The following is a 23,349-nucleotide window of genomic DNA, read 5'->3' as shown; positions in this document are numbered from 1 at the left end:
CAGGCATAAAGTTGGAGAAATCCCCAGTGCCCAATGAAATGTATCCCAGGCTGCTATGGGAGGTAAGGGAGGAGATTGTTGGGGCCCTGGCAGAGTTATTTAATAGACAATAGACAATAGGTGCAGGAGTAGGCCATTCTGCCCTTTGAGCCTGCACCGCCATTCAATATGATCATGGCTGATTATTAATACATTGCTAGCCACAGGTGAAGTGCCAAATGACTGGAGGATAGCTAATGTGGTTCCTTTGTTCAGGAAGGGTAGCAGGGATAGGCCAGGTAATGACAGAGCAGATAGTCTGACAGCAGTGTGTGTGTGTGAGTGTGTGTGTGTGTGTGTGTGGGGGGGGGGAGGGGGAATTATTGGAAACAATTGTGAGGATGAATCAACACTTACAGAGGTAAGGATCATTGCGGCTTAGTCATCATAGATTTGGAAGAGGAAGATAGTGCCTGAGAAATTCAGTGGAGTTTTTTGAAATAGTGTCTAAAAATATTGATGAGGGCAGTGCAGATGATGTAGTTTACATGGACTTGAATAAGGCCTTTGACAAGGTCCCACATGGAAGGCTGGTCCAAAAGGGAAGAGCCCGTGGGATCCAAGGCAAGTTGGTAAATTGGGTCCACAATTGGTGGATCCCACTTCCCGATCCTCCGCCCTTGAACCCTGCCCCTCCAACCGCCACCAGGACAGAACCCCACTGGTCCTCATCTACTACCCCACTAACCTCCATGTACAGCGCATCATCCGCCGTCATTTCCGCCACCTCCAAACGGACCCCACCACCAAGGATATATTTCCCTCCCCTCCCCTATCAGCATTCCATAAAGACCACTCCCTCCGTGACTCCCTCGTCAGATCCACACCCCCTACCAACCCAACCTCCACTCCCGGCACCTTCCCCTGCAACCGCAGGAGGTGCAAGACTTGCGCCCACACCTCCCCCCTCACCTCCCTCCAAGGCCCCAAAGGAAACTTCCATATCCGCCACAGATTCACCTGTACCTCCACACGTATCATCTATTGCATCCTTTGCACCCGATGTGGCCTCCTCTATATTGGGGAGACAGGCCGCCTACTTGCGGAGCGTTTCAGAGAACACCTCTGGGACACCCGGACCAACCAACCCAACCATCCTGTAGCTCAACATTTCAATTCCCCCTCCCACTCCACCAAGGATATGCAGGTCTTTGGACTCCTCCATCGTCAGACCGCAGCGAAACGACGGTTGGAGGAAGAACGCCTCATCTTCCGGCTAGGAACCCTCCAACCACAAGGGATGAACTCGGATTTCACCAGTTTCCTCATTTCCCCTCCCCCCAGCCTGTCTCAGTCAAATCCATCAAATTCAGCACCGCCTTCCTAACCTGCAATCTTCTTCCCGACCTCTCCGCCCCCACCCCAGTCTGACCTATCACCCTCACCTTGACCTCTTTCCACCTATCACATTTCCGACGCCCCTCCCCCAAGTCCCTCCTCCCTATCTTTTATCTTAGCCTTTTGGACCAACTTTCCTCATTCCTGAAGAAGGGCTAATGTTCGAAACGTCGATTCTCCTGTTCCCTAGATGCTGCCTGACCTGCTGCGCTTTTCCAGCAACACATTTCCATCTCTATACCCTTGTATGTCTTGGCATCGCAAATTCACATCTGAATACTTCTGAAAGTTATGAGGATTTCTGCCTCTGCAACATTTTCATGCATTGAGTTCCAGATTTTATTCAAGGACTGTTTCAAAATATTTGTCTGCACATTCACTCAAACCTTTCCTCTTCTCTTCTTAAATCTATACCACCCTACCCTCCCCCGTGATCGATCTCACTGTCAAACAGAAACGTTTATTTCAGTCTATGCCATCCATATTCCTGATTATTTTGTACAACTCAATCATGTTTCCTCTCAATCTCTTCTGCTCTAAGAAAAACGCCTCCAGTCTATCCAATCTATCTTCATAACTGAAACTCTTCTACCCAGACAATATTCTGGTAAATTTCTGCTGTATCATTTCCAGTGCTATCATATCTCTGCTATCATACGAATTGCAGAATTGCACACAATAGACAAGATAGAGCTAAATGAGCAAGTGAAATAAATGAAGTAGAAGTCCACAGAAAGAGGTATTTTCGAATAACTTTTCCAGAGCCTGATGTTCTAATAATCTCTGGTCTATGTGGTAAAAGCTGCTACATGTGAATTGATGTCACAACCATTGTATCGAAATGGATTGACTGGTTTGAAGGTGAGCACGTGGTTCTTCTATGACGGCACAAAAGCGCATGAAATGCCAAAGCTGGGAGTTCTCCTGGTCAAAGGCGGGGAGGAAGGGCATATTTGTCTCTGTTTATTAGATTATTAAGATACAACACCAGCATTAACGCGCACTGCAGATTGGCTCAGCGGAAGCGTGCTGGAGCCTTTAGCGAGAGGTCGATTAATTGAAAGCATTCTCTGAAATTTTCCTTATCAATGCGCTGTTTTGTTACTTTGACAGTAAGACCTGTTTTTGACCACATCGTCTCCACATCAGCCTCTTGCTCCCAGTAAACACTCCAAACCAGCGTACATCACTTTCATTCCGACACAGCCACATGTCATGTTCTCATTCCCTCTGTGATAATTAGAATTGACAGTCATTCTCTGAGTTGCAGCAATGTAGCATGAAGTTGGCAGAGTACTAACAAAGAAGAACAAAGAACAGATAAAATTTACAGCACAGGAACAGACACTTTGGACGTCGAAGCCTGAGCTGATCCAAATCCACTGTGTCAATCTATCATCCAATTGCTAAACATCTGTATCATTCTGCACCCCACCTACTCATGCATCTGTCCAGGCGCACCTGAAATGAATCTACTGTGATTACCTTTACTACCTCTGCTGGCAACACGATCCAGGCACCTACCATCCTCGGTGTAAAATACTTCTAACGATTATGTTTCTTAAACTTTTCACCTTTCACCTTGAATGTGTCACCTCTAATTATTGAATCCCTCACCTTGGGAAAAAGCTTATCCCTATCCACCCTGGCTATACTCTTCATGATTTTGTAGACGTCAATCGGTTCGCCCTCAATCTCGTTTTTTCTAATGAAAACAAACGTAACCGACTCAACCTCTATTCAGAGCTAGCATTTCCATGCCAGGCAACATCCTCACAAACCTTCTCTGCACCCTTTCCTAAACATCCACATCGTTTGGGGAATTTGGCGCCAGAACTGTACACAGCATTCTAAATGCGGTTGAACCAAAATCTTGTACAATTTTAACATGACCTGCCAGCTCTTATACTGAATGCCTGGTCCGGTGAAACCAAGCATGCCATATGCTTTCTTGTCCACTCCATCCACCTGTGCAGCTACCTTCAGGGTACAAAGAACCTGAACTCACAGATCTCTCTGCTCATCAACATTACCCAAGGCTCTTCCGTTAACAGTATACGTGGCTCTAGAATTGGACTTCCCAAAATGCATCACCTCACATTTTTCTGGATTCAACTCCATTTGGCTCTTCTCCGCTCAACTCCCCTATAAATCTATATTCTCCTTCATTCTTTGACAGTCCTGAATGCTTTCTGCTACTTCACCAGTCTTCGTGTCATCTGCAAATCTAATGGCGATATTTGGGCTTGCAACCCTTGGAGACTGGAGCATTGCACCTGCTCGTAATTAGATTCAATGAACAAAATGTGGAATATATGCCGGCCCAGAGGAAGAATGACAAAATGTTTCACTTTGCTGAAAACCCATTCATTCATGTTCCTTCAAGAGGGAATTCTGCTGTCCGTAATGAGACCTGCCAACATACCCACAATAGTACGGTTCATCCATACTTTCCCTCTGACTCAGTTCAAGGAAAGTTAATTATGAACAACAAATGTTGTTCAGACTATGATGGCCAAACTCCAGGGGAGAATAAGGAAGAATAAAAAAAATACATGGATGACGGGGAAAATTGGGATTTGTCTCAGCGTGGATTCAACTTCAACTGATTATCCAAACTAAATAGACAAAATGATACCCACGCCGCCATGAAGTCAGGTCCATAGGGTCGGGATCTGCAGAAAAGGATTCAATTACCAGCTGACATGTAAACTCACTTTCTTAGGCACAATGTGGACAGGTTATTCACCACTCCCATATGTGAGAAGGAATCAGTCAGGAGACCAACGTGCAGAGTTGCCATCATGTTTACAAATGATAGCAAGGATCCAATTCTGTTGTTATTGCAGGTGTTCATCCCATCCAGCAATGAACCATGCTTGGATGCTTGTTTCCAGTGTAGATCTACACCACTGTTTCCTGGTGTAGATCAATAATTCAAACTTAATTGGAGGAGTCATGTTTAGAAGTTTACAGACGATGTAACAATTGGTCATGTAGTTAACTGTGATGAATAATATCAGGGACCACATGGATGTATCAATCAGGTGGAATGGAAAAATGGCGAATGAAATTGAATCCAGACAAATAAGTAATAATGAAATTGGGGGAAAAAGAAATCTTGGAGTGAACATTCAGAGATCTCTGAAGATTGCTGGACAGGGAGATCAGATGTTTGTGAGGTTTTTTGGATATTTTCTATTGTTGACCACAGGCCCAGGATGATATTCAATCTTTAGCAACCGCCAGTTTAGGAAACAACTAAAGGAATGAGCACAAGTCTAATCAATGCAATAATCAACATTTTTAAAAATTGTAAAATAAAAGGCGGAGGGCTGAAGTATAACTCTTTGCCCATCAAGACCGCTTCACCCCTCAATGATTTTACAACTGATTCCTCTCCAAGTCATGCTGGTATTACCTTGGAGGGTAGTTTGTAAATGGTGACGTTTCAGTGCATCTTCAAACTTGTCGTTATAGCCCGTACAGTTTTTGAGCTTTGTCTGTCAACAAAACCTGGATGACTTACTTCAGGGAATCTTCTAGGAGGTGCTCTCTGCTGCAATTGCGCCTTAGCAGTTCTGGGAATAAATATTCCGATGTTGACCCATGTACACTTATGTGACTGTATTTTCGTTGAGTGTGTCCAGTTCCTTCAGTGGTATTAAAGCGGTACCCAACTAGGCAAATTGAGAGGGTTCTGTTAAACATCTAACTTGTGCGATGTGGCCTTCACGGAGAAAAGAGTTGAGTTAATAATCAAACAAAGTCGACCGACGGACTTTTTTTGTAGTCAACTTCTTTATATGGGCGATCAGGTTCCATTTCTCCTGAATACTAGCTCCCAGGACGATTACAAGGAGGAATTCAGTTACAATGAAGCCATTGAATGTCAATCGAATATGATTAGATTCACATTTGTCAGAGTAATCAATGCTGCATTTGGTCCTTCTATGGATCAATCTGATTCCAATCGCTTTCTGATTTCAAGTTCCAATTCCCGTCTGCGCCTGAAATTTCAACCCGTTTCCTCGCTGAAATTTCTCCAGCTGTCTTAATAATATGGAAGGATGCTGCAGGGGACAGCAGAGATTTACGAGGATGTTGCCAACTTTGTATAAAATGGAGCTTCGTGAAATGATTGGTTAGGCTTGGATTATTCTCGTCGAAACAAAAGAGGTGGAGGAGAGAATTATAAACGTTCAATATTCTTGGAATTTTGACAGGGGAGAAACGGGTAGGTGGTTTGCCCCATGCTGTGAGGAGAGCACCAGAGGACATAATCTCGGAATTAGATATTGCCCATTTAATTCAGAAATGAGAAGAAATTTCTTTGCTCAGGGGCCAAACAATCTGTGGCATTTTTCAGCAACCGCTGTTGAGACTGTGTTGTTGGGCATTTTCAAACTGTGCCAGATAGTTAATCAGAAAGATGATGAAACTTTGTCGAGGTAAGTGAGCAGAAAGGAGTTAAAGATTATCAGATCAACCATGAGTTCGTTGAATGGTGGGGCAGACTCCATGGGCTGAATGGCAAACTTCCACTTGTTTAACATTTGGTCTAATGCCTTATTTTATTCATAAGTTCAGAATTGTGAGGGGATGGGATGAAGTGATAGAAAAGATTTAATCAACAGATCAGACAGATCAGAAACAAGGCTCAGAAACTCAGGAAGAAGAAATGCCCTGTGACCCGGGGATAACAAATGACACTGGGCCCAGCACAGGTGGTTGTGTACTGAAGCTGTGATTGCTGAAGAAAGATGGTGGACTTTAGACAGTTGGCAAGTCTGTGATCACGCTGGATGGTGGATCATTGTATGATTCACACACAGCAGAAATTTTTGAAAGAATGAAAGGTTCGTCTCATTGGAGAGGTTTTCTGTGGTTCCAATTCCGAGTGACTGTTTGAAATACTGATCAGATCATTATGTGAAGTGTTAGATTAAAATACTCATGAACAACCACACTGGATAAATGTGCGCTCCCAATCTCTTGTTATTTGTTTCTCTTTCTTTCGATGAAAATTTATAAAATGTGGGCCGGAAAGAAAGATGTGTTCCTTCTCATTATACCAATTTAATCGAAAATTGAATAGAATGACTGCTCTCATTCTTCATTTCGACTATAATGTGGTATCGATTGCTCGTGAATCTCCCGTGCAGTGAAGGGCAAGAACAAGATTCTCGATCCAGTGTATACCAGAGGTGTGAGGTGCAAAGAAAAACTGCTGAAGCGGTCTGTAAAGTTAGCAACCAGAGTGTGACTCGAATCCGCGAATGTGGAGCACAGCGGTATAATAACCCACCACCATAATCTCTCGGTTTCCTCAGCACATTTTGCAGAGGGGAGACATGTGACCTCATCGGGCTACATGTGGTGAAGGTCATTGGTGAGAAATTTCCAGAGCCGAATCGAATCCACACCATTGTGTTTCTGCTTTCACCAGAATTATAATAACAGCAAATTCCAATAAATAGCCATGCTGGTCAGAACGAATAGCTGTCATTGATACATTCTGAGTCAGAACTGTGTCAGAATGAAACAGACAACCAGAATTTTCCGTCATATTCACACCTACATTTGACTCATAATTTCTTCAGTCACTTTCTCTCTCACGTGAAGAAGCAGCCAGGCAGAGGGAAGTAAACAGGAAGTTGTAGCTCAATGGCCTTTCTCATATGGCTGAACCTGAATTGCAGTAAATCGCAAGAAACGGTGTTTTGTTCTTTCATTTTAATTTTGCTGCAACTTCACAATATCGCAAGTCAATTAGATTTATCTCACTGGAAGGAATAATGCGCTATTCAAATTTGCTCCGACTTTATTTCAGCTTAAGGAAAATATTTCTTAGAAAATCAAAGGGTTAAAGTGCAAAAGAAAACCCACCAGTTTTGTTGCTCGTTGCTTTGGCAAATTTCACTGAGTATTAAATGGACCGAACATCATGGTGTTTGTTCTCACATCTGTAGCGCATATGATTAAAGCAGGCAGTCGATCTCCAAGCAACTGGTCACTTCCTATTCATTATGTAATATCATCCCTTCACAAATAAGAAAAATCCACTCAGTTCCATTTACAATGCTTCAGGTAAAATATTATGCCAAAATTTTCAAAATCCAGAGTTTTTGGAACCAAATCTTATTCATAAGACCATAAGACCATAAAACATAGGAGTGGAAGTAATGCCATTCGGCCCCTCGAGTCAACTTCGTCATTTAATCATGGCTGATGGGCATTTCAACTCCACTTACCCGCATTCTCCCCGTAGCCCTTAATTCCTTGTGACATCAAGAATTTATCAATCTCTGCCTTGAAGCCATTTACCATCCTGGCCTCCACTGCACTCTGCGGCAATGAATTCCACAGGCCCACCTCTCTCTGGCTGAAGACATGTCTCCGCATTTCTGTTCTGAATTTACCCCCTCTAATTCTAAGGCTGTGTCCACAGGTGCTAGTCTCCTCGCCTAACGGAAACAATTTCCTAGCGTCCACCCTCTCCAAGCCATGTATTATCTTGTAAGTTTCTATTAGATCTCCCCTTAATCTTCTAAACTCCAATGAACACAATCCCAGGATCCTCAGCCGTTCCTCGAATGTTAGACCTACCATTCCAGGGATCATCCATGTGAATCTCCGCTGGACACGCTCGAGTGCCAGTATGTCCTTCCTGAGGTGTGGGGACCAAAACTGGACACAGTACTCCAAATGGGGCCTAACTACAGCTTTATAAAGTCTCAGTAGCACAACGGTGCTTTTATATTCCAACCCTCTTGAGATAAATGACAATTCAGCTGCACACGTTCACGAAATTTCTTTACATTTAAAGTCAACCCACTTAGACATTGTTTCCCTGCAACTTCCGACAGACTACACCCCACCCCTACACCTTTACCTAGCCACACGCTGTCTCTCTCCTTTTGAAATTTATTCCTTGCATGTCACTAAATGCGCCTTTCCAAATATTTTGAAAAACAGATTCTCGGAGTGACACCAATTCTGCTCTCATCATTTCTAAGTCGTTCAAAAGTTTTATCAAAGGTTTTGAATGCCTGATGTCTAGATGTTTACTTACTTGAAAGAGGGAGTTTTCCAACTATTTTCTCTGTCCAAACATTCCATAACGTGAAAAATCCCAATTAGGTCTTTCTTGGTTCAGGGATAACTGTTCTCAATTTTCCAAGAAGACAAATGAAGAAAATCTCATCCTCAGTAAACTCCGTCAGCATCGTCTCTAATGGCTTTACACACCAGCAAACACATCATTATCCTCTCTGATAGAATCTCAGAATCCTACAGCGCAGAAAGAGCATTTCAGTCAATCAATCTCCTCCCCTATTCCCTTATATTTCACCAGAAGGGGCAACCCTCCCCCTTATGATGTCAAAGAAACTTGTTGGACTATAACCTGGCGTCCTGTGACTTCTGACCTTGTCCCCGCGTTACCCATGGCTAATTCATTAAACTAACTTAATTCACTCCCTGGACACGAGAGGGCAATTTAACTTGGCCAATCAACATAACCCCCAGACTGAACAGCAGTGCGAATTACTGAGCAAATGTTCCATCATTGTCAGCAATTGCTGTATCATTTTTAATGGCTTAATACCCTAGTAACTCAACCTCATCAAAGCAAATCAACCCAAATTCAATGTATCGAAACGCTACTCTGTACTTTACAATCTGATTCGTGCTGTGGGAAATGTTTCTGCACTCATATTTAAATGTTTTTACGCTGTTTCTTCCTCACCTTCCTGCTTCCAATAAACTCTTCAATCCGGAACAAGTCTGTCAAATGCTTTTCATTCCAACACAGTCACAAGGTGCAGTTTGCAGAGGTCACGTGTTTGGCCGTTCACTGACACTCTGCCTCCCTGAGAGCTGCAGTCCTTCCCCACACTGATTCAGGCAGCACTGTCCTTCCTATGATATGCCCCATCGAGAATGGAAGGACAAGTATCAATACTCGCATTTGGGAATAGAGCGACAATTTTAAAATATTTACATTGTCCCCAGTGGAGAATTGAGCCCTGTGACAGGCGGGAACACTAACCACTATACTACTGAGAACAAGAGTGTCAAAGGAGGCCCTTTGTGACCACACTTGTCAAAAACAACTGCCCATTTCACAATGTTTATCCCACAGCCTTATATGTCTTGGCATCACAAGTTCACATCTGAACATTTATTCAGGTTCTAAGGGTTTCTGCCGCTCTGAACAATTCAGACAGTGTATTCCAAATTCCAAACAGCCATTGGCTGATAAAGCATTTTCGCACATCTTCTCAAATCTTTCTGCCGTTCTCCTTAAATATCTGGCCCCTGTTAATCGATTCCTCCATCAATGTGAAACTCGTTCAGTCAACGCTGTCCATACCCTAACTCAATCATGTCTCCTCTAAATCTCCTTTGCACTGCGACAAAGAGTCCACTCTGTCCTGTCTTTCATCCGAACTGAAACTCTTCATCCTAAACAATATCCCGGTAAATATCTCCTGCAATGTTTTCTGAGTGATCACATTTCTGCGATAATGTGACTTGCAAACTGCACACAACACTCTTGCTTGAACCTAATGAACATTTGTTTTAAAATATCTGTATTAGTATGAGGTCGATTCTGACTAAGCAGAATTTATTACCCATTCCGAATTGCCCAGAAGGCAGTTGAGACTCAATCATATTGCTATGAGCCTGAAGTCACATGCTGCCCAGACCAAGTAAGGACAGCAGATTCCATCCTGAAATGACGTCAGTGAACCAGATGCTTTTTTTCCAACAATTATCAATGGATCTAGAGTAGTCATTAGATTCTTCATTGCAAATATTTGCTGAATCCAAATTTTACAATCTGGCATGGTGGGACTCAAGCCCGAATACTCGGTCTCTGGATTATCAGTCCTATGAAATTGTCACAAGACCAACGCAGAAAGCCATAATAGCTGATCTTTTACAATAAAATGTCTTTTCCACAAAACTGCCCTGGGTATTTTCCATGAACCTGACGCTCCAATTGTCTCTGGCCTTTGTCAGTAAAAACTACTACATGGGGATTGATTTCACAACCGCGGTATTCAAATGGATCGACTTGTTTGGAGCTCCCGATGGTGGGATTGGGGCACGTTCACCCAACAACAGTGACCGCAGCAGCAGCACAGACAGAACAGTATGAATGTGAAAGAGTGATAGATTGTGCATTGCCTCAGAGAAATGGGAGGAGGGACGGAAAGGAGGTTAAATGAACGTGGGAAGGAGAGAAATCTCCGATAACGGGTGTGTTTGAATCCTGATATATGAAACGCAGAGATGTGAGAGAGCGGAATTTGAAGGTAAAACAATTAATTTCTTACCATGTGTCACAAAAAGGACAACGGAAAGAACACTTAGTGTCGTGATTTGGTTTCAAATCGAGATTGCTGTGGTCACAATGCAAAATACCGACAACCACGATCACAGCAACCACAGAACAGGATGCTTACAAGCAGCAATAAGTATACTAGCAGAGGAAATGTTCGGAAGAACAGCAAATGTACAGTATCGGTACTCAGTGAACAGTGACAGGTATGTGGGAACTGAGAATGAGCTGAATCTTTCAGTTCGATGTTCTCAGAGGCTGTGGAGATCCCTTGAATGAGAATGTTGAAAAATGGATTGATTGATTTCGACAAAACATCAAAGACTCGGGGGCAGTACAGGATATTGTTGAAAGGTATGCTTCAATAGCATTTTAGTAAAATATCAGCACAGCCGCCCAGATCCAACCGGAAATGGGGATGGGAATGAGTGCTCAGAGTTACTCTCTGGCTCCAGTGATGCAATAAGTGAGCGTGCTGTCCTTCTATGATGGTATAGAGGCGCAAAAAATTCCTCAGTTGAGTGTGCTCCTGTTCAAGGGAATGGCTCCTTGGATGCTGCCTGACCTGCTGCGCTTTTCCAGCAACACATTTTCAGACAGGGAATACTTGTCCCCGTTTATACTATCATAGCGATTTCCGGTGCACCTATTTAAGACAGCTGAGTGACACAAGTGGAGCGTGTTGAGCCCTTAACTTTGCAGTGGTGGATTTAAAAGATGATTTTGCTATTTGGATCTGTGTTTCCGACACTGGCGGTGGCAGCAACATTTGTTTGCATCAGCTCAGTATCAGTTTCTTCCTCACAGTCAAGACTTCAACCTGGAGATGGTCGTGTTGGAGTGATATTTTAAACTAGTCATCCTTGGCAACTGGAACACGGAAATGGTGATGTTTAAGTTCGACGAATAAAACCTGAAATGCAAGCCTGACCTCAGGAACAGAGCTAATAACTTTAATTTCCTGCAATCTCATTCATTCATGTCCCTTATGCAGGGGATTCTACCATCTTCACCCAGTCCTGCCTACGAGAGACTCCAGGACCAGAAAAAAAACATGAGCTGACCCTTAATTCAGGAATCCCCATCGTGTGGGGAAGCAGGCTAGTCAGCCCTTCCAGTCCACATATCCATCCGAAGCACATCCCACCAGACCCCAAGGTGTTCCCTATCCCATAAACCTGCATTTCCGCTGTTGATCCCTGTAACTGGCACATCTTTAGTCAGAGGGAGAAATAAAAATACATACACCCAGAGAATGGGCAGACTGCCCACAGACAGACACCCGAAGCTGGGATCGCACCCGGGTTTGTGGTGCAGCCAGACAGCAACGAACAAGTTGGCGAAGAATAAATGTTGTCCTGACCAGTCATACTCACATCCTGTGGGTGAATGAGGTAGAATGAAAACACATTCACAACATGGAAAACGGGATTTGGATCTGTGTGAGCACAATTTGAAAGGATCGTTCACCATGGGTAGAAAAAAGGAGACCGATTCCACAGAGAAAGCAGGGCAATGTGGGAACTGCTGGAAGGGATTCAATTAACCACAGAAATGGAAACTCATTTAATCAGTAACACTATGGACAAGCCGTTCACCAGTCCCGTGTGTGGGAAGGGATCACTGAGCAAAACAACCTCCGGAGACTCCAGCAGGATTACATATCCAATCAAGTGTTCGGTTATACTGTCAATGCTGCTGTTAATCCCAACCAGCTATTTGTTCCAATGCGTCAATCATAGTCATACAGCATGAAGGCATACGGGCCCGTCAGTCCAACCAATCCATGCTGAACATACTGCCAAACTAATCTAGTCCCATCTGCCTGCTCCTGTACCCGTTGAGTGGTTATAATGCCCTTGTAGTTTTATTACTGTGTCATTAATCCAAAAACCCAGGTAATATTTTGTGCACAAAGGGTTCAGGTCCTGGCATGACAGATAGTGGAGTTTGAATTCAATAAGCACCTGGAATTGAAGAGTCTCGTGATGACCTGAATCAGTTGTGTGGAAAATCCAAACAATGGAGTTCGGGAAGCAAACTGTTATATTCATCTGCTCTGTCCCACAGGAGACTCCAGATGGATAATACCGTAGTTGACTCTTAAATGTCCTCTGGGAAATAACTGATGTACTAGGCATGAATACATTTATTTTAAAAATCCTACTTTCCCATTCATGTTTGGAATCAATTATCCATTAAATATTGCAAACGTACCCTCATCCAACACTTCCTCAGCAAGTTAATTGCACACGTAAAACACCTTCCCTAAAAAAAAGCCTCACATGACTGTTTTAAAAAATCTCTCTTTTCATCTTAAACATATGCCCTCTCGCCTTGAAATCCCCATCCTGGGAAAAGGCAGCTACCGTTAACTCTAACTTGCCTCTCAATAATTCATAAACTTCTGTCAGGTCGCCGTTCAAACCCCTAACCTAGAGTGAAAACAGTCTCAACTAGGGGAAAATGAGAATTGCCGATGAGAGATCAGAGTCGAAAGTGTTGTGCTGGGAAAGCACAGAAGGTCAGGCAGCATTTGAGGAGCAGGAGAATCGACGTTTCGGGGAAGAGCCTGATGAATAACACTTGCGCGAAAAAAATATTCTCCTGATCCTGGGATGCTGCCTTACCTGTTGTGGTTTTCCAGCACCCCGATCTCGAATCTGAAAATAGTCTCAGCCGATCCAGCCTTTCATTATAAGTCAAACCTTCCACACACGGCGTGCATACTTTTCTGAACCTGCTCCAGCTGAATAATATCATTCCTACAATTGGGCTGCCAGAACTGGACATAATATTCCAGAAGAGGCCTCATCAATGTCCTGCAAAGCTTCATCATAACGTCCCAACGACTATACACAAAGGACTGAACAATGAAGGGAAGTATGTTAAATGCCTTTGAACCATCTTGTCAGTAGGTGATGCAAACTACAAGGAATTATGCACCTGCACCCTAGCCTACGTGCTCTCCAACACTACGCAACTTGTTGTTGTACCAAAATGCAATACCTTCCATTTATCCAGATTGAACTCCATGTTACATTTTTCAGTCCAACGACTGAACGATTAAGATCCTTTTGAAACTTAGATAATCTTCCTCACTGTCTACAGTTCTGGCGTCGCCTGCAAACCGACAAAGCATGCCTGCAGTGAGTTCCACTGTTTTCTCATATAGATCAATGATTCATATTTACTTGTAGTGGCCGTGATTTAGCAGTGTGCAGATCATACAACAGTTAGTCATGCAATTAACCATGAGGAAGAAAGCTGCAGACTGCAGGGAGATATTAAACAATTGGAAATGAAAATGGTGAAAGCAATTCATTCCAGGCAAGTTGGTGATAAGTGAAGCAAGTTCAAACTTCAAACCAGCCGCCCACGCTCCAGTTGTGGCACTCAGCTGTCTCAGCAAGGTGCACTGTAGATTGTTATAAACGGGAAAAAAAAATCCCTTCTGCCCCGCCTTTGACCAGGAGCACTCCCAACCTCGGAATTACTTGCGCCTCTAAACCGTCATAGAAATGCCGTGCATTCACCCGTTGTGTCACTGGAGTCCTCGAGTATCTCTGCGACCTCATTCCCATCCCGACTTCCAGTTGGATCTTCGCGACTGCGCCACTCAATTCCTCTGATTCTGGGGCTGGGAATTGGGACTATGTGGCAGCAGTGGTTACTGCCTTGTGGGGGGAAACTGGTGAAGTAGCCGATGCTAAACTGCATTACTGTTGAAGCATACATTTCAACAACACCTGCGCTGTCCCCGGAGTTTTTGATGTTTTGGAGAAATCTATTTATCTCAGCCTTCCCCATATTAATGATGGAATCACCACAGCCACTGGGGGAACCGATATTAAACGGTCAGCCCATTCTGAGTTCCCACATATCTGCCACTGTTCGCTTAGCACTGATATTGTGCATTTGTTGCGCTGCCTAACATTTCCTATGATACTGTACTTATTGCGCGCTGTCAGCGTGTGTCTGTGGAATGCCGTGATCGTATAGTGGTTAGTACTCTGCGTTGTGGCCGCAGCAACCTCGGTTCGAATCCGAGTCACGGCAGTAATTCCTCTATCTTCCCCAGTTTTCGTGAAACACAAAGGAATCAGTTGTTTTAACATGATAATTTTCTCCAAAGGTGATGATCTTTTCCCTTCAAATTCTGCTCGCTCACATCTCTGCGTTTCATATGTCCGAATTCAAATCCACCCATTTTCAGAGATTTCTCTCCCTCCTTCGATCACTCACCGAACTTTCCGTCCCACACCCCCATTTCAGTAATTTAGAGATGTCAGTGTTGGACTATGGTGTACAAAGTTAAAAATCACACAACACCAGGTTAGAGTCTAACAGGTTTAACTGAGCACTAGTTTTGGGAGCGCTGCTCTTTCATCATGTGGTTGTGGAGTCATTTCCTATTTCATTAAGGCACTGCAGAATCTAACACTGACTCTCACATTGATATCATTCAGTCTCTGCTGTTGCGGTCACTGTTGCTGGGTGAACGTGCCCCAACCCCACCATAGGGACCTGCAGACCAGTTGCTTCATTTGCTTAGGGCTGTTGTAAGGCCAATCCTCAGGTAGCAGCTTTTACTGATATGGACTTGCGATTATTGGGAGTCAAGCTCAGGAAAATGACACAGAACAATATCGAGGAAAAGTGACTTCATTGAGAAAGATTAGTTTCACGGGTTTTCTGCAATGGCTGAGCACTATTACCACTGGACTGTTAATTCAGACACCAAGCAAACGAACCAGGGACCCGGGTTTGACTCCAACCATGCCAGATGTTAGAATTGAGATTCAATAAATATCTGGAATTACGAATCTAATAACACCTATAACTCCGTGGTCAACTGTTGAAAAAACAAAACCATCGGGTTCAATGACGTCCTTTGAGGAAGGAACCTGCCATTCTTACCTGGTCGGGCCTCAATGTGACTCCAGACTCACTGCAATACGGTTGAGTCTCAATTGCCCGCTGTGCAATTAGGGATCGCAATCAATACTGCCGAGCCAGCGACGTCCTCATACTGTAACAGAATAGGGAAAAAAAAATAATTCGGCTCTAGCTAGATTACTGTGTGCAGTTCTGCAATTCACAGTATTGCAATGATGTGATCGCACTGGGAACGTTGCAGGAGAGATTCAATGGGATATTGTCTGGGCTAAAGCGTTTCAGTTATGAGGAGAGATTGGACAGACTGGGGTTGTTTGTCGCCGAGCAGAGGAGATTGGAGAAGACATGACTGAGATGTACAAAATAATGAGAGATATGGATAAGATAGACTGAAAAAAGCGTTTGTTATTGATGGAGGGATCGAACACTGGGGCCAAGAGATTTCGGGAAAAGGCAGAAAGTTCTGAGTAGATGTGCGGAAAGGGTCAGAGAGCTGGAAACCCTTCCAACCTGAAAAAAAATTGAGATGTTAATTTGTGATGCCAAAACATATAAGGCTATGGGCTAAACAATGGAAAACTTGATTCAGGTCGTTAAGCAGTTGTGTTGGACAAGTGCAGCCACAACAGGCTGAAGGGCTTCCTTCGATGTTGTTGTTCTCCACAGTATCGTGGTTAGTGTCCCCGCCTGTCACAGGGCTCAATTCTCCGCTGGGGGCATCGTAAAGGTTTTAAACCTGTGGCTCTGTTCCCCAGTGAAGGTTATTAATGCCTGGCCTTCCATTCTCGAATTGGATATGTCACAGGAAGGACAGTGGAAAGGCACATTTAGAGACACACAAGCAGTGAGTTTTACCAGGAGAGAAACAACCTGTGGCTGGATAAAAGTGTAAAAGTGGGATGTGGGGAGTGGAAGGTGCGAGGAAACAATGTCTAACTTGGACGACTTCAGATATAAAGAAATATCGCAAACGTATGCAGCTGAGTAAGATTCAGCAAAAAAAAAACTCAGAGTTTTGAAAGATTTCTATTAATATTCCACATGAAGCATTATAAATGGAACAGAGCTGATTTTGTATATATTCAAAGAAAGCTATTTCATAATGAATAGGAATTGACCCGTCTCTTAGAGATCGATTTCCTGCTTTAATCCCATGGTTTAAAGATGGGCGGACAATCGCCATGATATTGGGTTAATTTGATACCCAATGAAATCTGCAAAAGTCACTGAGCATCAAAACTGGCATCTTGTTTTGTAGTTTAACCTTCTGTTTTCTCATCAGTATTTTCTTTAAGCTGGAATAAATTCGGAGCAAAATTCAATACAACATTAAACATTTCAATCATATAAATCCAATTCACTTCCGATTATTGCAGTGAACAGAGTGAAGTTGCAGCAAAATTAATAAAACGAAACGAACAACACCGGGAATTTTACCCAGTTCAGGTTCAGCCATATGAGAAAGCCCATCGAGCTAAAACATCACTTTCATTTCTCTTTCCGTATATACTTCTTCATGTGAGAGAGAAACTGTCTGAAGAAATTATGCGTCAAGACTAAATGTGTGTGTGAATGTGACGGGAATTTCATGTTTGCTGGTTCATTCTGAGACAGTTCCGACTCGGAATAAATCAAGGACAACGTATCCCTTCCAAGGACGAGGTCAATTCGTTGGATTTTGCTGATATTATTATTCCGCTGAAAGAAGAAACATAATGGCGTGGATTCGATTCCGCTCAGGGAATTTCTTATCCCCTAGGTGCACCATATGTGATCTTGATGTGGTCACATGTGAGCCCCTTTTCCATGGACTTAAGTGTCCCAGAGTTTAACGCGACAGGTTGCTCTTTCATTGTGCATGTGTGGATTTGAATCCTACTCTGGCTGTTACTTCTATCAAACGCAGCTGTGGTTTCCCTTTGTGCCTCGCATCTTTAGGATACACTGGATGGAGAATCTTGCTCTTGTCCTTCATTGCATTGGAGATTTGTGATAAATTGATACCTCATCAAAGTCGAAATAAAGCAATTTGATTCTGTTGTAAGTTAAATTGGGATAATGAAAAGGAGTGCAAACGTTTATTTCCTCCTTTCATTCCATCTTGACTTTCTATGAATTCACATCGAATGAAAGTGAAACAAATGGCGAGAGATTGGGTGCAATAGTTTATCCAGTGGGATTGTGAATTTTAATGTAACATTCCACACAAATTTCTGATTAGTATTTCAAACAGTCAATTGGAATTGGAACCACAGAAAACTTTTCCAATGAAACGAAACTTCCATTCTTTCACAACCTTTTGCTGTGTGAATCATATCGCGATCCATCATCCAGCATGACGCCAAGTTGGCAACAATATAAGATCCACCAATTTTGTTTCGCAAACACAACTTCTGCACATGCCCATCTGCGCTGTGCCCAGTGCCATTTGTTGTCTCCAGGCCACAGCACATTTCTTGTTCATGAGCTTATGAGCCTAGTTCCTGATCTGTCCGATAAGTTTGGAAACCTTTTCTATCACTTCATCCCATCCCCTCAGAATTCTAAATTTATCAATCAAGTAAGGTGTTAGACAAAATGATGTAGGTTTGGAATTGGGCCATTCAGCCTATCGGGTCTGCTCCAGCATTCAATGAACTCATGGCTGATCTGATAATCCTCAATTTCATTCTCCTGCATTACCTCGACAGAGCTTCATCGTCTTTCTGGTTAAATATCTGTCTGGCACAGTTTGAAAATACACAACAACTCAGCCTCAACAACAGTTTCAGTAAGGAGTTCCACGGATTCACTGGCCCCTGAGCAAAGAAATTACTCCCCATTTCTGAATTAAATTGGCAATATCTAATTCTGAGTTCATGTCCTCTGGTGCTCTCCTCATACCAGAGAGTAAACCACCTGCCAGTAACTACCCTGTCAAGATCCCATGAATATTGAACGTGTATAAATGTTATTAAGTGATTATAGAGCTCCCCTCCATCTCCTTTGTTTCAAGAAGAATAATCCCAGCCTAACCAATCACTCCACAAATCTCCATTTTCTCCAGTGTTGACAACATGTTCATTAATCTCTGCTGTCCCCTGCAGCGTCCTTACATATTATTAAGGCAGGTGGAGACATTTATGCGAAGAAACCGTTGAAATTTGGAACGGGAATTGGAACTTGAAATCAGATAGCGACTGGAATCAGATTGGTCTACACAAGAAGGAAATAGAGTAATGATAACTCTAACAAATAAGGATCTAATCATATCCCACTGACATTCAATGGCTTTACTGTAACCAAATTATCCCGTGTAATTCTCCACAGAGCTAGTATTTAGAAAAATAAACAGATAGAAACTGGCTATATAATCAATTTGACAACAAAACATATCCTTTGGTAGACATTTTTTGATTATAAACTCAACTCGTGTCTCCGTGAATCCTACATCGTTTGCAAGGCACAAATGAGACGTGGAGCATAACTCTTTCCATTTGGCCAGATGGGTATAACTTCAATAACACTTAAGGAACTGGACACTGTCCACGACAATGCAGTCACTCGATTGTACCCTCCTCAATACCTGCAACATTCATTCTCTTCACTGCTTAGGTACAATTGCAGCAGAGTGCACCAACTGCAGGATGCACTGGAGTAAGTCATGTGGGCATTTTTGACAGAACCTTCAAAGCTCAACGGCAGTACTGTCTATAAGGACAAGGTTGGAAGATGTAATGAAACGCCACCATTTGCAAGTTCCCCTCCAAGGCCCATAGCACTCTGACTTGGAAAGGAATCAGGGATAAACTCATTGGTGAAACGGTCTTGATGGGCAAAGTTGCATACTTCAGCCTTCCATCTTTTATCTTACAACATAAAAAACATTGGTTATGTTGTGACCTGACTTGTGCTCAGTCCTTTAGCTGTTCCCTAAACTGGTAGTTGCTGAAGTGGTCAACAATTGAAAATATCCGAAAACCCTCTCAATCAACTGATTCCCCTCAAGATTAGAGTGGTGCTGGAGAAGCACAGCAGGTCCGGCAGCATCTGAGGAACACGAAAAATGAATATTTAAGGCAAAAGCCCTTCATCAGGAATGAGACTGGGAGCATATTGGATGGAGAGATAAATGGGACTGGGGCGGGGCTGGGGAGAAGGTAGCTGAGAGTGCAGTAAGTGGATGGAGGTGGGGGGTGAACATGATATTTCAGAGAAGAAGGCGTAGTGGATAGATGGGAATGAAGATGGACAGGTGTGACAGGTTAGGAGGACGGTGATGAGCTGGAAGGTGGGAACTGGGCTAAGGTAGGGGGAGGGGAAATGAGGAAACTGGTGAAGTACAAATTGATGTCATGGGGTTGAAGGGTCCCGAAGTGGAAGATGAGGCATTCTTCCTCCTAGCATTTGGTGGTGAGGCAGTGGCGATGGAGGAGGCCCAAGACCTGCATGTCCTCGGGAGAGTAGGAGGAGGAGATGAAATGTTCGGCCATGAGGGCACTGGGATTGATTCTTGTGGGTGCCCTGGAGATATTCTCTGAAGTGCTCTGTGAGAAGACATCCGGTCTCCCCAATTTAGAGTAGATTGCATCGGGAGCAACAGACACAAGAAATGACATGTGTGAAAGTGCAGGTGAAACTTTGACGGATGTGTAAGCCTCCATTGGAGCCTTGAACAGATATGAGAGGGTAGATGTGGGAGCAGGTTTTGCAATTCTTGCGGTGGCAGAGGAAGGTGCTGGGAGGGAAGGGTGGGACATTGGAGGGCGTGGACTTGATTAGGTCGTCACAGAGTGAATGGTCTTGGCGGAAAGTGGGTAGGGCTGGGGAGGAGAACCTATCCCCGGTGGTGGAATCCGTTTCAAGATGGCGAAACTGTCAGCGGATGATGTGATTTATGCAGAGGTTGGTGGGATAGAAGATGAGGACCTGGGGGGTTCTGTCCTTGTTGTGGTTGGAGGTTTGGGGTTCGTGGGTGGAGGTACGGAACATGGAGGGCATCTTCAACCACATACATTGGGAAGTTCCGGTCTTTAAAGAAGGAGGCCATCTGGTGTGTTCTGTGGTGGAACTTGTCCTTTGGGAGCAGAGGGTAAAAACAATGACTGCAGATGCTGAAAACCAGAGTTTAGATTAGAGCGGTGCTGGAATAGCACAACAGTTCCGGCAGAATCCGAGGAGCAGAAAAATCGAGGTTTCGGGCAAAAGCCCTTCATAAGCAATACAGGCAGAGTGCCTGAGGGGTGGAGAGATAAATGAGAGTAGGGTGGGGTTAGGAGAAAGTAGCATAGAGTATAAAGCACACCAGATGGCCTCCTTCTTAAGAGACCGCAATTTCCCTTCCCACGTGGATAAAGATGCCCTCCAATGCATCTCGTCCACATCCTGAATCTCCGCCCTCAGACCCAACCCCTCTAACCGCAACAGGGACAGAACCTCGATGGTGCTCACCTTCCACCCTACCAACCTTCGCATAAACCAAATCATCCACCGACATTTCCACCACCTCCAAACGGACCCCACCACTAGGGATATATTTCCCTCGCTATCCCATTCCACCTTCCACAAAGACAGTTCCGTCCATGACAATCTGGTCAGGTCCACGCCCCCCCCCCCCCAACAACCCATCCTCCCGTCCTAGCACCTTCCCCTGCCACCGCAATAATTGCAAAATCTGCGTCCACGCCTCCTCCCTTGCCTTCATCCATGGCCCCAAAGGAGCCTTCCACAGCCATCAAAGTTTTACCTGCACATCCACCAATATAATTTATTGTATCCGTTGCTCCTGATGTGGTCAACTCTACATTGGGGAGACAGGACGCCTCCTAGCAGAGTGCTTTATGGAATATCTCTGGGCCACACGCACCAATCAACCACACTGCCCTGTGGCCCAACATTTCAACTCCCCCTCCCACTGAGCCAAGGGCATAGAGGTCCTGGGCCTCCTACACCGACACTCCCTCGCAACCGATGCCTGGAAGAAGAACGCTTCATCTTCCACGTCAGATCACTGCAACCCCAGGGCATCAATGTGGACTTCACCAGTTTCCTCATTTACCCTACCCCACTTCACCCCAGCTCCAAACTTCCAGCTCAGCAATGTCCCCATGACCTGTCTTACCTGCCTATCTTCCTTTCCACCTATCCACTCCACCCTCCTCCCTGACCCATCACCTTCATCTCTTCTCCCACTCACCTATAGTACTTTATGCTACTTTATCCCCACCCCAAACCTCCTCTCATTTATCTCTCCAGCCGTCAGGCTCTCTGACTGTATTCCTGACGAAGGGTTTTTGCCCGAAACGTCGATTTTACTGCTCCTCCGATGCTGCCTGAACCGCTGTGCTTCTCCTTTGGGAGCAGATGTGATAGAGGTGGAGGAATTGGGAATATAGGATCACATTTGCGCAAGAGATGGGGTGGGAGGAGGTATAATCCAGACAGCTGTGGGAGTCAGTGGGTTTCTAAAAAGTGTCAGTAACACTGAACTTGAGGGATATATTTCCCTCGCCACCCCTATCCACTTTTCACAAAGACTGTTTCTTGCTCGACTACCAAGTCAAGCCCACGCCCTCCAATGACCCACTCCCCCCCCCCTCCCGGCACCTTCCCTTGGCACCACAAGAATTGCAAAACCTGCACCCACATCTTCCCCATCACATCCTTCCAAGGCTCCAATAGATCCTTCCACATCCATTAAATGTGCATCTGCACTGCCACACATGTCATTTATTACATCTGTTGGTCTCCTCTACATTGGGGCCAACAGATACCTTCTCGCAGAGCGCTTCAGTGAACATTTCCAGTACACCTGCAACATTCAACCCCAACTCCCCATGACCAAACACATCAACTCCCCCATACACCCCCCCCCCCCCCCCCACACCTCTCCCATGGACATGCAGTTCCTGGGCCTCCTCCACCACCATTCCCTCAACACCCGACGCCTCATCTTCCACCTTGGGACCCTCCAACCTCAGGGCATCAATGTGGTCTTCACCCGCTTCCTCGTCTCTCCACGCCCACCTTATCCGAGTTCCAACCTTCTAGATTGGCACCATCCTATTGACCTATCCTACCTGTCTAACTTCCTTCCCACCTATCCGCTCCACCCTCTCCTCCGACCTATCACCTTTAACCCCACCTCTATCCACCTATTGCACTCTCAGCTAAATTCTTCCCAGACCCAGTCCTCCCGTTTATCTCTGCACCCTCGAGGCTCGCAGCTTTATTCCTGATGAAGGGCTTTTGACCGAAACATCATTTTTTTCTGCAACTCGGATGCTGCCTGACCTGCTGTGCTTCTTCAGCACCACTCTAATATTGATTCTGATCTCCAGCATCTACAGTACATACTTCCGTCCAAATGATTCCCCTGTCCATTGATCTTTAGTGATCCTGAATTCCCACTCCATGATTTCTTTGTCCGTCTACACTACACAGAATACTCACTGTTATTGTTTCTTCTCCCCAGATTCATTAACTTTAATTGATCTGGATTCAATTCCATTCCGCATTTTACCTTTCCACCTGATTGATACATCCCTGCAGTCCCTAGCATTCTTCACCATAGTCAATTGTTGCATCATCAGCAAAGTTCTAAACCATAGCTCCTACAACTAAGTCTAAATCACTGATATACATCAGAAAACAGTGGAACTGCACTGGAAAAACGCATGCAAACAGGTTTCATTGCTGGTTGGGATTAACAGCTGCAATAACAGCAGAATCGAACTCCTGCT

General features: G+C 44.3%; 1 non-coding gene across 1 annotated transcript; it reads left to right on the top strand.

Annotated features, from left to right (window-relative positions):
- The first annotated feature begins 14,716 nt into the window (after positions 1-14,716).
- trnah-gug (transfer RNA histidin (anticodon GUG)) lies at positions 14,717-14,788 on the top strand. The gene has a single exon. It is a non-coding gene; the product is annotated as a tRNA-His (tRNA).
- Positions 14,789-23,349: the final 8,561 nt, after the last annotated feature.

This window comes from Chiloscyllium plagiosum, unplaced genomic scaffold (genome assembly GCF_037043375.1).
Source record: "Chiloscyllium plagiosum isolate Xiang-an unplaced genomic scaffold, Cpla_swu_hap1 HiC_scaffold_44, whole genome shotgun sequence".
NCBI classification, from domain to species: domain Eukaryota; kingdom Metazoa; phylum Chordata; class Chondrichthyes; order Orectolobiformes; family Hemiscylliidae; genus Chiloscyllium; species Chiloscyllium plagiosum.
The sequence above is the reverse complement of the archived record's forward strand: the minus strand, read 5'-3'. Positions and strand labels throughout refer to the sequence as shown.